At 44.7% G+C, this 12,525-nt stretch overlaps 1 long non-coding RNA gene across 2 annotated transcripts in view; it reads left to right on the top strand.

Annotated features, from left to right (window-relative positions):
- The window catches only part of LOC309358011, a 48,061-nt gene that overhangs the window by 24,072 nt on the left and 11,464 nt on the right, over window positions 1–12,525 (top strand). Inside the window, exons 1-2 of one of the 2 annotated variants that reach the window (XR_014163254.1) lie at window positions 4,332–4,429; window positions 8,038–8,111. This is a non-coding gene — a long non-coding RNA (uncharacterized lncRNA). Of the gene's footprint in view, window positions 1–4,331; window positions 4,430–8,037; window positions 8,112–12,525 lie in introns of those variants that run through there. The other variant, XR_014163253.1, reaches the window with a different exon arrangement.

Below are 12,525 nucleotides of genomic sequence, written 5' to 3'. Positions count from 1 at the left end.
GACTCTGAAACCATGGGGAGAGCTGCTGCCAGTCAGAGTAGACAGTACTGAGCTAGAAGGATGAGGAGCAGTTCCCAAGGCAGAAAAACGTTTTATTTCATTATCCCCCCCCCCAATTCATATAACGCTTGATAGAAATTAAACCCCAACAGTGTTTACAGAAGCAACATTATTGCTTAGACAAGCTGCTTAGGAAACTGAGGTAATTTTAGTCTGGTTTTAGTGTTTTAACTTTTAAAGTGTTTTAAAGTATGGTTGTTACCGATTTCACTGTTTTATCTTTTGTAAACCACTTCAAGGTGTGTGTGTTTTAACTATCAAGTTGTGTATACAATTTTAGGAAAAAAATAAATAGGCAGGAAAATGTCAAGTAAGGCCGGAAGCCTCCTTTGCTCTCCTATTAATCCTCTGCTGCCCTACTGTTGCCTCATGAGCAGTATCCAATCAGAGGAGCTCCTTAAGAATTTGGGCGGCAGTTCTGTCCAGTCAGATGCATTGTGCCTTCCATTTTATTTGCCTCGACCAATGAGAGGCTCACTTTCATTCCGTGGGGTGGTGGTGGTGGGTTTTGGGCCTACCTTTTATTTTTCAGCAGTCAAGCTCAGCAGCGGCTTCTTCTTAGTCTTCTCAGTAAGTGGAAGTTAGAGAAAATATTATATGTACTGCTAGGTGTTGTTTATTATTCTGCTAAAATAAAGGGTGGGGGGTAAGGGCTGGAGGCAGAAGGTATGAAAAGTGCTAGACTTGCATTATGTCCTTCCTGGATTTTTACACACACACATAAGATTGTTCCCAACCCTAACCCTGTGGAAAGCCATCTAATTAGACTTTAATTTGATTTTGACCTGTTTTTAGGAGGAGATTTAATTATTGTTTGATTTTATACTAATGTTGTATATTTGATGTTAGCCACCCTGAGCCCGGCTTCGGCCAGGGAGGGTGGGATATAAATAAAAGTTTATTATTAAGGAAACCTGGTTATATAAATAGATAGCTAGATAGATAGATAAATAAATAAATAAATAAATAAATAAATAGAGCTATTATATATTATTCTTTAGTCATTTACTAGCAGCCTCATACCTGGTGCTGCTTGGGAATTTAAAAAAAATTAAAATTCAGTTTGGTTTTGAAATTGGTGGTTAAATTTAGTGCATTTCCTATTTTTTTTTTATTACTTTTCATTGAACCATATTAAATCTCAAGTACATAATGCAATTGCAACAAGTAATTAACACACACACATTGGAATGGCCTGTAATATGCATATGTTAATATTTTGCCACGAAGGAAAGCTATTGGTGCAGTTTCAAAGAGGTACAGATTCAAAATGACACCCAGTTGTATCCAAACATAGATGAAAACCTGCTCCTTGATCTCAGGAACCAACAGGCAGAATTTGGTTAAGACCAGCACATAGGGTTTGTGGGGTTATTTTTCCGGAGGGACGGACAAAGTTTTTTTTTTTTTTAGTTTTGCCCAGAATTGTTGAGTTTTTGAGCTATTTTAAATGAAATCTACACTACCAACGTGGGCTGCCCTACGTCCAGATTTTCATGGACGTTCCAGCGATTTTCGAGAAATTCTGGACGTATGGCAACCCTACTAGCACAATTTTGAAAGGTTCAGCCCAACATCTTGATTCCAAATAGCCTCCCGCCTCTCTGCTTCTTCAGAGCACCCAGTTTTCTGCTTCCCATTCTTGCACAGTTTATATTCCCTTCTACTATGACGTGTCCCCACCCACAGATTTACCTCTGTTATTGTCAGCGTTTAATGTCTGAACTTTCCTCTTCAAGCAGTTGTGATGCTTGTGAACATCCTGTGCCATTGCTGCAGCTAAGGCCAATGGAGGGGGGGCAGGGAGAGAGAAGCAGCTTGTTTGTGGCAATCTGCTTTAGAGGGGGTGTCTGAGTGGGATTTTCGACCCTCTCAGTAATTCTGGGTTGTGATTTTCTGTGAGGAAAAAAAAAAGGATTAACAAGATTTTTGCAAACGGCTTTGCCTAAAAATCTACCAGTGGAATAATAAAAATAAAAATCTCTTGCACACATTCAGGCCATGTGTGTGAGTTGTTTCCCCTCTCTCCCAAGTATAAAGTATTTTTAGCCACCGAGCCATTTGGGGACTTTCTGGATCGATGGCCTGATTTACAACTAAATCTGCCGGTTATTACGGGGATTAGTTTGCCCAGTGCGTAGATTAGTCAGAGTGTGAAATTGCACACACATTAAGCCTGTCTCAGCCTATGGGAGGTGTCAAAGGGAGTTTGATCCTTGGCTGGGTTAGTGTTTGTGTGTGTGCGTGTGTGTGCGAGTATCAGAGGGAGGAGGAATTTTGATGCAGTAATCGGTGTTACTGGATGAACCTCGGAAGAGAGGAAGCTGCCTTATACTGAGTCAGACAATTGGTTTATCTAGCTCTGCATTATTTAAACCAGGTGTGGGGAACACTATTTCAGCCCAAGGGCCATGTTCCTTTCTGGGAACCTCCTGAGGGCCACATGCCAGTAGTGGATGGGGACAGAGGCAAAAGTGGGTGGAGCAATGAATGCACATTTTAATCTTTGTATAGTAAGAACATAAGAAGAGCCTGTCGGATCAGGCCAGGGGCATAGCTGTCAACTTTCAGATTTGAAAATAAGGGATCAGCAGCCTCGAAAATAAGGGATCAGCAGCCTCACCTGTCCTGGGGACAGTCTACGGGATATCTAACAATCCGGGATAGCAGCAGGAAATGGCACTGGAATGGCCAGATGACAGCTATGGCCAGGGGCCCATCTGGTCCATTATCCTGCTCTCACACTGGCCATTACTATTTTACTGTTTTACTATTACTATTATTTATTAAATTTGTATACTGCCCTTCATCCAAAGATCTCAGGGTGGTTCACAGCATACAAATACAGACTAAAACCATAAAGTACATAGTAAGAAGAACAAAACAAACCAATAACCATGCTCCCACAAACACATTTAACATAGACTGTTAATCAGCCAAAGTTCTGGTTAAAAAGGAAAACTTCTTTTCCTGGCACCCAAGGTTGTATAATGAAGGTGCCAGCCGAACCGACATGAGGAGAGCATTCCGCTGCAGAAAAGGCCCTCCAGAAGTCTCATGGAGGAGGTACATGAAGACGGGCCTCTGATGATAATTGCAGCATTCGGGTTGTCCTATATCCATAGTTCCATAGTTTAACCATGTGCTGTGCTTTCTTTTATGTGTCCTGAATCCTCCAACATTCAGCCTCATTCAGTGCTCACAACTTCTAGTGTTAGGAGAGAGGGAGAAAGACTTTTCTTTATCCACTTCTCCAGACTAGTTTCTACACACAGCCCCCTCTTATCCATACGTGCAAGGGACATCATCAGAGTTCAAGGACACATTCAGGCAAAAACATTGAGGGTGCAAAACCAAGCCAGTGAGAGGTGGCCTGAGTTGAGTTTGAAGGATGAGACAGAGAATGTGGGGTGCGAGATGCTGTGTGGTTTTTAATTGTATTCTTGTGACTTCTTCATTTTATTCTATTGTATTGCAATCTGCGAGGGACGCGGGTGGCGCTGTGGGTAAAAGCCTCAGCACCTAGGGCTTGCCGATCGAAAGGTCGGCGGTTTGAATCCCCGTGGCGGGGTGCGCTCCCGTTGCTCAGTCCCAGCCAACCTAGCAGTTCGAAAGCACCCTCGGGTGCAAGTAGATAAATAGGGACCGCTTACTAGTGGGAAGGTAAACGGCGTTTCCGTGTGCAGCTCTGGCTCGCCAGAGCAGCGATGTCATGCTGGCCACGTGACCCGGAAGTGTCTCCGGACAGCGCTGGCCCCTGGCCTCTTGAGTGAGATGGGCGCACAACCCCAGAGTCTGTCAAGACTGGCCCGTACGGGCAGGGGTACCTTTACCTTTACCTATTGCAATCTGCATGCCATAGAATTTAAATTGTAATGTGATAAAATATAATCAAAGAAATAGAAGAAGCAATAAAAATAGAATTAAAACCAATATACATATTTAATGTGATAGATGCACTCTGTCCCCTGTCTTCAATCACAAATCTGCAGTCCACCTGAATGAAGCTTGCAGGCCTGATCTGCATGATACTGTGATTCTGTAATTCTCCAAGCTGTGTGCTAGTGGGATTTTGCATGAGCAAACAAACAAACAAACAACATGCTTCAAATAACCATTGGAAAAGGAAGTTGCCTGATGTATCACTGCATGTGTATTAAAGGGTTAAAAACACCTGGAGTGAGAAACACCAGTGTTGGTGATGTCATCAGTTGGGGACAGGCCCTGTCCCTTTCTCCCAGTAGGTACTGAACTTCTGTGGGGTGGTGGTGGATTTTGGGCCTACCTTGGGAAACCTTGCAAGATGAGAAGCCCATGGTGCAAATTAGCACCCAAACAAGATCCTCTGCAGGGGTGGCTCACCCATAAGGTGAGGTGAAGCCATTTGCCTCAGGCAGCAGATCCAACCCCTTCCCTGCCCCCACAGTTGTACCTCTGCCAGCCCTGCATTGGGCTTCTCACCATCGCCATAGTGCCATTGCCCTCACCACTGCCATTGCGCCCTCACTGCTGCCGTTGTGTCGTAGCAGCACAGGTGCAGCTGAGGGTGCAGTTGAGCTGGTGGGGCTGGCAGCAGTGCAGGTGTAACGGCAGGAGTCAGGCGAAGGCATGGATCTGTGGGGGTGCGGCATTATGGGGCACATCTAAATGTTTTCCCTACAGCGGCAAAATGTCCTGGGCCGGCCTGGATCCTCTGGGTCCAAAAGGAAATGGTGGGGCCATTTCTTCTACAGTTCCTTCTCCTCCCTTTCACCAAATAGCAGACTGTTTAGCGCTGTGGTCTGAACCATTTAGCCTCTTGGGCTTGCTGATCAGAAGGTTGGCGGCTCGAATCCCCATGATCCGGAGTGAGCTCCCATTGCTCCGTCCCAGCTCCTGCCAACCTAGCAGTTTGAAAGCACGTCAAAAAAAAGTGCAGGTAGATAAATAGGGAAGGTAAACGGCGTTTCCGTGCATTGCTCTGGTTTCAGTGTTCCGTTGTGCCAGAAGCAGCTTAGTCATGCCGGCCACATGACCTGGGAAAACTCTGTGGACAAAACGTTGGCTCCCTTGGCCAGTAAAGCGGGTTGAGTGCCGCAACTCCAGAGTCAACTGTGACTGGACTTAACTGTCTGTGGTCCTTTACTATTCTTGTGGAGTGGGAGCCCCCGTCAGATTTATATTGATAAAATAAACTGTTAAGTCAGTTTGTTTGTTTATTCATTTATATCCCACCTTTCCTCCAAGGCACTGAAGTCGGTATGTGTAGTTATTTCCCTCCTGTTTTAGTCACACAACAGTCCTGTGAGGTAAGTTAGGATAATAAGTATAAACGGACTCAAGGTCACCCAGATAAGTTTCATGGCTGAGTAGGGATTTGAACCCTGGTTTCCCAGGTCCTAGTCCGATACTCTAGCCACTGTACCACACTGACTTAGTGTGTTCTCCCCCCCCCCAACTCAGTGCTTGATTCTGCTTTTCTGTTCTCAGGACTTGGCGCGTCTAGGGGCTTTAGATAGTTCACACATGGGAGAGACCATCTTCTTCCATATCCTGTTGGCTTCCCCCTTTGCGCTCCTAAGATATTGTAAAAATCCTCTGCTTCCGCCAGTTAAGCTCGGATCACCTCGCCCTTAATGTTTCACAGCTGCTAAGTTTGTCTTTTAAGAGGAAACATTTGGACATATACAGTCCTGATGAGGCGAGGGGAACCAATATCACCTCATGGTGAATGCAGAAAAAGGTTGTTCTTCAATCTGGCCAGAAACATGGGATAATTTCAGCAGCTCCTGGCCTGGTTAAAAAAAAAAAAGACAGGAGGGCTGTGTGTGCAAAGATTCAAAGTTTAGGACTAGCTTTACCATTAGGCAGAGTGAAGCAGTCGCCTCCGACAGCTGATCAATAACAAGCTGATTTTACACTTGTTATTGATTGTCCCCCCCCCCCCCCGTTTGATTCTGGTGTTTTAATGTGCCTATAATTACTATGAAACGTAGGTGGGTGGCGACAATATCAGAAAACAATCTAACTACTTAAACTATCAAACAAACAAATGGCAAATGTGGTTCAATGAAAGTAAGTGTAAAATGATGCACACCGGGGCAAAACAATCCTAATTTTGCAGATAAGTTTATGGTGTAAGAACTGGTGGTGACTAACCAGCAGCAGCGGATGGATTTGTTAATTTTGCTTCCCTCACTTTCTCGTTTTTGCACTCTTAAATTAAGTTCTCCACATTCACAAGCAATCTGCGTTAAAAAAAAATCTAATGAAAATTCATCAGCATTTCACTGCAAATTTCTCCTAAAGACTGTCTCTCGCATTACAAATCAATCTGGACCCTGCGATCATCATCTGAGGCCTTCTTTTGCCTCATACCCTAGAGGCCTGGAGGGTGGCAACACAAGAATGGGCCTTTCCTGCAGTGGCTCCCTATTTGTGGAGTGCTCTCCCCAGGGAGGTTCATCTGAAGCCTTCTGTTACACATGTTAAGGCACCAGGCAAAAGCGTTTCTTTATATAAACAGGCCTTTGGCTGATTAAATGTGTTTGTGGGAGGGAAGGGTTATTGGTTATGTTGTGAACTGCCCTGTGATCTTTGGATGAAGGGCAGTATATAACTTAATTAATTAAATAAAATACTAAATAATTTTTATATGCGTTCTGACTAATGAGCCCATATTTGGAAACAATTTCCCCATATATAATGCATTTTTATATTCTATATCCACTTAGATATGATGTTTTGCACATACTTTCCTTAATATATACATATTTGTAGACATAGGTCGGGGATCTTAATTTGGATAATTTGAACTAGCAAAATTTGGATAAATGTGAATTATGAAGGGTGGCTGTTCACATATTGTTTTGGAAGGTGTGTTATTTGATAGATTCAGCTTTAAATGCACACGGAATTGAAATTATCTTCTATTTCTACTGGCCAGGAATGAGACCTTGGGGTAATTGTTGAAAACACAGACCCGGAATATGGGCTGCTATGAGCAAATGTGTGCTCCATGTTATGGATCACTAGGAAAGCGATTGAAAATATAATTGCTGTTGGTGGGATTAGACTCTCCGTGAGTCTCTGTTGGTGGGATACCTTTGTTCAAATTTATGATACTGCGCGAGCAAACATTTGGAATGCAATGTGGCTATACTTCTGGCTGCCACATCTCACAAAGGATATTGTAGAGCTGGAAAAGGTGCAGAGAAGGGCCGCCAAAAGGATCTGAGGGCTGGGCTGATTTTCCCATGAGGAAAGCTTACAATGTCTGGGGCTTTTTAGTTTAGAAATAAAGTGATTAAGGGCAGGGGTTATTTGTTTGCTTGTTTATTGAATTTATATCCTGCTCTTCCTCCCAAAGGAGCTCATGGCAGCAAACAAGTAATAAAACAACAAAAATATCTTTAGAAACATCTTCAGAAACCTTTTTTTAAAAAGAAAACTCTTTAAAAAATCTTTAAAAACATCTTAGAAACAATTCCAATACAGATGTAGACTGAGAAAAATATCATCTTAAAGAGACTCATTGAAAGAGGAATGTGTGTGTGTGTGTGTAAAATTGTCCAGTAGCACCATAGATACCAACTAAGTTTGTTCTTAGTTGGTCTCTAAGGTGCTACTAGGTATTTTTAAACTTTTTTAATATATATTTCGACTGCATCAGACCAACACGGCTACCTACCTGAAAGAGGAATGTCATCCATAGGCATCAAAAATAAAACAGAGATAGCACCTGTCTAATATTCAAGGGGAGGGATATGGTAAGAGGTGTAGATTTTCTCTCATAATACCAGAACTCATAGACATCCAAGCTGAATGTTGGCAAATTCAAGACAGAGCAAATTAAGGTCCATTATGAGGCAATGTGCTTTGAAACTTGTAAATAAACCAATGAGGTTGTTTTGCAAGTATACAACTGGGGCATCTCAAAGCAGTATTTCCCCCTCTGTAGTGCTTTTTAAAACTTTAATATATATTTTTGTCTTACAGAGGGAACCATTTAAAAGTCTCTTACCTTGTGGAATTCCCTTCTGAGAGATATATGGCTTGCTCCATCAATCCAGGTATTTCATAATGTTTCTAAAAACCTGCCTGTGTTACCCTGCTTTTAATGGCATTTTAACATATGTTATGCAAAGCCATGTCTTATCAAAGAAAACTGCCTTATACTGAGTCAGACAGTTAGTCCATCAAGCTCAGTATTGTCTGCACTGAATGGCAGCAGCTCTCCAGGGTTTCAGACGGGATTCTCTCCCAGCTCTACCAGAAGATGTTGGGGATTGAACCTGGGACCTTCTGCAAGCAAAGCAGATGCTCTACCTATGTTTCCCCTAAAAAAACAATTATTTATGTCCTCTTGGTTCTGGATGAATGGTGGGACCACAGAAAGCTGCCTCATACTGAGCCAATCAATTAGCCCACCTACCTCAGTATGGCTTAACACAGACTGGCAGCAGCTCTCCAGGGTTTTAGCCAGGAGTCTCTCCCAGCCGTACCTGGAGATGCTGGGGATAGAAACAGACTTTCTGCAAGCAAAGCAGGTGCTCTACCACTGAGCTACACATCTTACCTGTTGATTTAATATGGTTGGCTTTTCCTTTTGCATTATGCATTTTAGCAGAACGCTTTGCCCTGCCTTGGTTGTCATTTTTGATTGAAGAATGGCATAAAAATATTTTAAGTAACTACTACTGCAAAAACAACCCTCCTGCCCTCCCCCTGCAACTGCCCTCTGAAGTGGTGCAGGTTGCTTGACTGCCTCATTTGACTGCAGGCGTGCATCGGATCCTTTCCAGGATTTCCCCCATGCCGTGAATTTGAACTTCAGGTTGCCTTTGCAAAGCAACCTTTCTTTGCCATCTTCTCTCTCTCTCTGTGCAAGTGAACGACCCCCCTCCGCCCCCCACTCCAGCGCTGCCACCCAAAATGATTTAAGGGCAGTACATGGGCGTGTTTATTACAGAAACCAGGGAAAGGGTAGCAAAGCCGTATTTCACGTTCGCTCAGGAAACGTGAGCTCGGCTTTATTAGAAAGCTCCCACTTTATCCCAAAGAGTGATCTACAGCCAAGCCCGGGTTAAATGAGACAATTTGGTGTTTGAACTCCGTAGGGGGGCGGCCAGTCGCTACAACTTGGAAAAGGGCTTTTAAAAGCCTGCGTTCGCAGAAGGTCTTTCAGGGGTTTCTTGCGTGAGGCTGAACGTTTGCAGTAGAGGGGATGTCTGTTTCATTGTGGTGCGGTAGTTAAAGTGTTGGGAAGATCTGGGTTCAAATCCCCACTCATTGAGTGGCCTTGGGCCAATCACTCTTTGTGTTGCTCAAACGGTTGTTGAGAATGAAAAAATATTAATTTTCATTTATATGAATTCTTGCCTATTAATATTTTGCATGCACCCCTCTCTGTACTGCTTTTGAAGCCAATGGGCAGGGATGATGGGATTTGGAGTCCAACAAAGTTTGGAGGGGCACCACCGGCTACCCACTAGATAGGAATGTAGAAAGCGGCCTTATTATACTCAGTCCTCATGGTTCCAAATCAAGGGCACATAGAAATCATTGAATTGAGAGTTGGAAGCGACCTGGAGGGTCATCGAGGTCTAACCCCCTGCAATGTAGGAAATACTGTATGCAGTGGTCCCATACAGGGATTGAACCTGCAACATTTGCATCACCAGCACCATGTTCCAACCAATTGAGCAAGAGAAGACACACATGGGAAGCTGCCTTTTACTGAGTCAGACGATTGGTGCACTTAGCCCAGCGTTGTCTTCACTGAGTGGCAGCTGCGCTTCAGCCCTACCTGTGCTGCTGCCACGGATTGAATTTGGGACCTTTTGCATGCAAGGCAGGTGTCCTGCCACCCTTTGACATCTCATCAGGAGAAGAATTTTTCCCAGCTCCACGAACTGAGATAAAAGAATCTCAGTGGGGATTTATCTCAGGACCTTCCGAAGGCAGAGTGTGTGCTCTGCTGCAGTGCTATGGCCCCGTGAGATGCTATGAACCTCTCCCCGACCCCAAATTGCACAGTGTTTTCTCCTCAGACAGAAGATGCTCAGGTATTGTCATATTCTATAAATTTCCCCTTTCTGACAACAGTAAAAGTCTTGGTTCAAAGGGGCACTTAAAAAAAGAAGAAGCGGGAATTTCCCCGTAGCTGCGTGGTGATGATTCTTTAAAACAGAGAGTGAGGGAGAGAGATTTAATGCTTGCCAGCCCTTGCATACTTCCCCCAAAGCTGCTTCTGAGAATTTAGAACAATTTAGACCTAACTGAGGGCGATGACGGGAGTTTTGCCTCCCTTGGATACAAGAACTTTGTCCCCGGAGGGTGCTGTCTGGAGCGGGAGCGGAGGAGGAGGAAGCGTCGGGTTTTGACAATCCCTCCTGTATGTGTTAATCTGGATTGTGATTGAACTTTTGGAACTGACCTTGGCATGAACTGTGTTAAAAAATCCGTGCTGGAGTGGACTGGCTTAACCTCGCTGGTTCCACTTGCTCACGAGGTCCGCGGCCTTGCTTGGTCCAATCCATTCCCTGACATATATTTGGAGGAAATGCAAGGGATTGTCAAAAAAGGTAGGTAGGTCTGCTGTGTTACACACAAATGACAACATAAGGCCAAGCCCAAAGATTATTGCATTTGGCTTGAATTACTTTTGGGGTGTGTGTGTGTGAAAGATCGCAGGGGTGAAAACAGGGACGAAAAACGGCCTTTCTGTCCTCCTAACCTTAACCTTTATGTCTCTGCAGCCACCAGCTGCATTACAGCAGCACCATTAAGCCTGGTGGTCACCATTTTCCCCCTTCCCCAACTAGCCCCTCTGTGCCATTGGGCAGAAAGGGGAGGCAAATGGAGACTTCTTTCTCCGCATTCTCTTGTCATTCCTTGCAATTTTGGAGAGGGCAAGAGCCTGGGATAGCCCTGTCAGCAGAGCATGACACTCTTAATCTCAGAATCGTGGATACGAGCCCTTCATTGGGCAAAAAATTCCTGCATTGGGGGTTGGACTAGATGGACTCTACAGTTCTGTGCTTCTAAGTCAGGGGTGGGGAGCCTCGGCCGTGGGTTCTGACTGTAGCCCTCTGGTTCTCTCTCTGGACCTCTGCCTTCTCCCCAGATCGTACCACTCACCGGCCTGCTTCGTATCCTTCTTGGGTGTTTTTGTCTGGCTGGAATGTCTCCTTGAATTCTGATAATGCCTCTCGCATGTCTGGATGTAGAATAGATTAGGATAGACACTAGACACCTAGTGTCTAGAAACTAGGTGGCATTTACATTTGTTGCGCCACTCATTTTTGCCTTTGTCCACCTCTAGCATGTGGCACTTGGGAGGTTGCCCAGAAGAAAATGTGGTCCTTGGGTTGAGTGGCTAGGCAGCAGCTGTGAGGAGAAGGGCCAAAGGCCTCTGGGGGAGCTTAGCAGTGCCGCCATCCTGATATGGGCCTGATAATGCCAACAGTGATGCTTATATATGAATCACTGGTGATGGGGACGCTTCTTGACTGGAAAGACCAGGATTCATGCAGATAGACAAGAAACCCAACATCCTCTGATGGCCAAGTTAATCCTACTCCTTCTGCAGCTGTATCAGGAACAACTCATTTATCCAGCCACATGCAGAGCCAGGGCTGAATTACCCCCAGATACTCAGCAGAGGGGGGACACGGGTGGCGCTGTGGGTAAAACCTCAGTGCCTAGGACTTGCTGATCATAAGGTCGGCAGTTCGAATCCCCGCGGCGGGGTGAGCTCCCGTCGTTCGGTCCCAGCTCCTGCCCACCTAGCAGTTTGAAAGCACCCCTAAGTGCAAGTAGATAAATAGGTACCGCTTTATAGCGGGAAGGTAAACGGTGTTTCCGTGTGTGGCACTGGTGCTGGCTCGCCAGCTGCAGCTTCGTCTCGTTAGCCACGTGACCCGGATGTGTCTTCGGACGGCGCTGGCTCCCGGCCTCTTGAGCGAGATGAGTGCGCAACCCTAGAGTCGGTAACGACTGGCCTGTACGGGCAGGGGTACCTTTACCTTTTACTCAGCAGAGGCTTTTTAAAAAAGAGGCAAGGACAGAGCAGGGCATCATCCAGGGCGGTGGAAGCCAGATCTATGGGTGGTGAGTTCTTTGAGCTCTGGGGAATCTACGCAATTCTTTTGTGTGTGTTCCATGAAGTGTTCTCTCACCACATGTTGTTTGGGAGTGACTGTTGCCCATTTTGATGGGGGCTATTCCTGGATTAAAGAGACTCTGAGAATTTCCCATTTATTAGCATGGTTGCAATTTTGAAAGAAAGGGAAAAAGATTGGGGATAGAACAAAAATTTTGTAAACCCAATATTTTAGTGGTTTCTTATGTAGACGCATAGACAATTCTTTTTCTCACCATCTGGGACATGCTAAGCCTATAGTGCTGAGACAAAGAGCAAATGTCATTTTAAAAAAAAAAAATTACTTTATTTTTCACAAAAGAAGAAAAAAATAGGTCAAT

Source organism: Podarcis melisellensis (assembly GCF_964234715.1).
Source record: "Podarcis melisellensis genome assembly, chromosome: 15".
In the NCBI taxonomy this organism is placed as follows: Eukaryota; Metazoa; Chordata; class Lepidosauria; order Squamata; family Lacertidae; genus Podarcis; species Podarcis melisellensis.
Note: the sequence above shows the minus strand (reverse complement) of the source record. Positions and strands in the feature narration are given on the sequence as shown.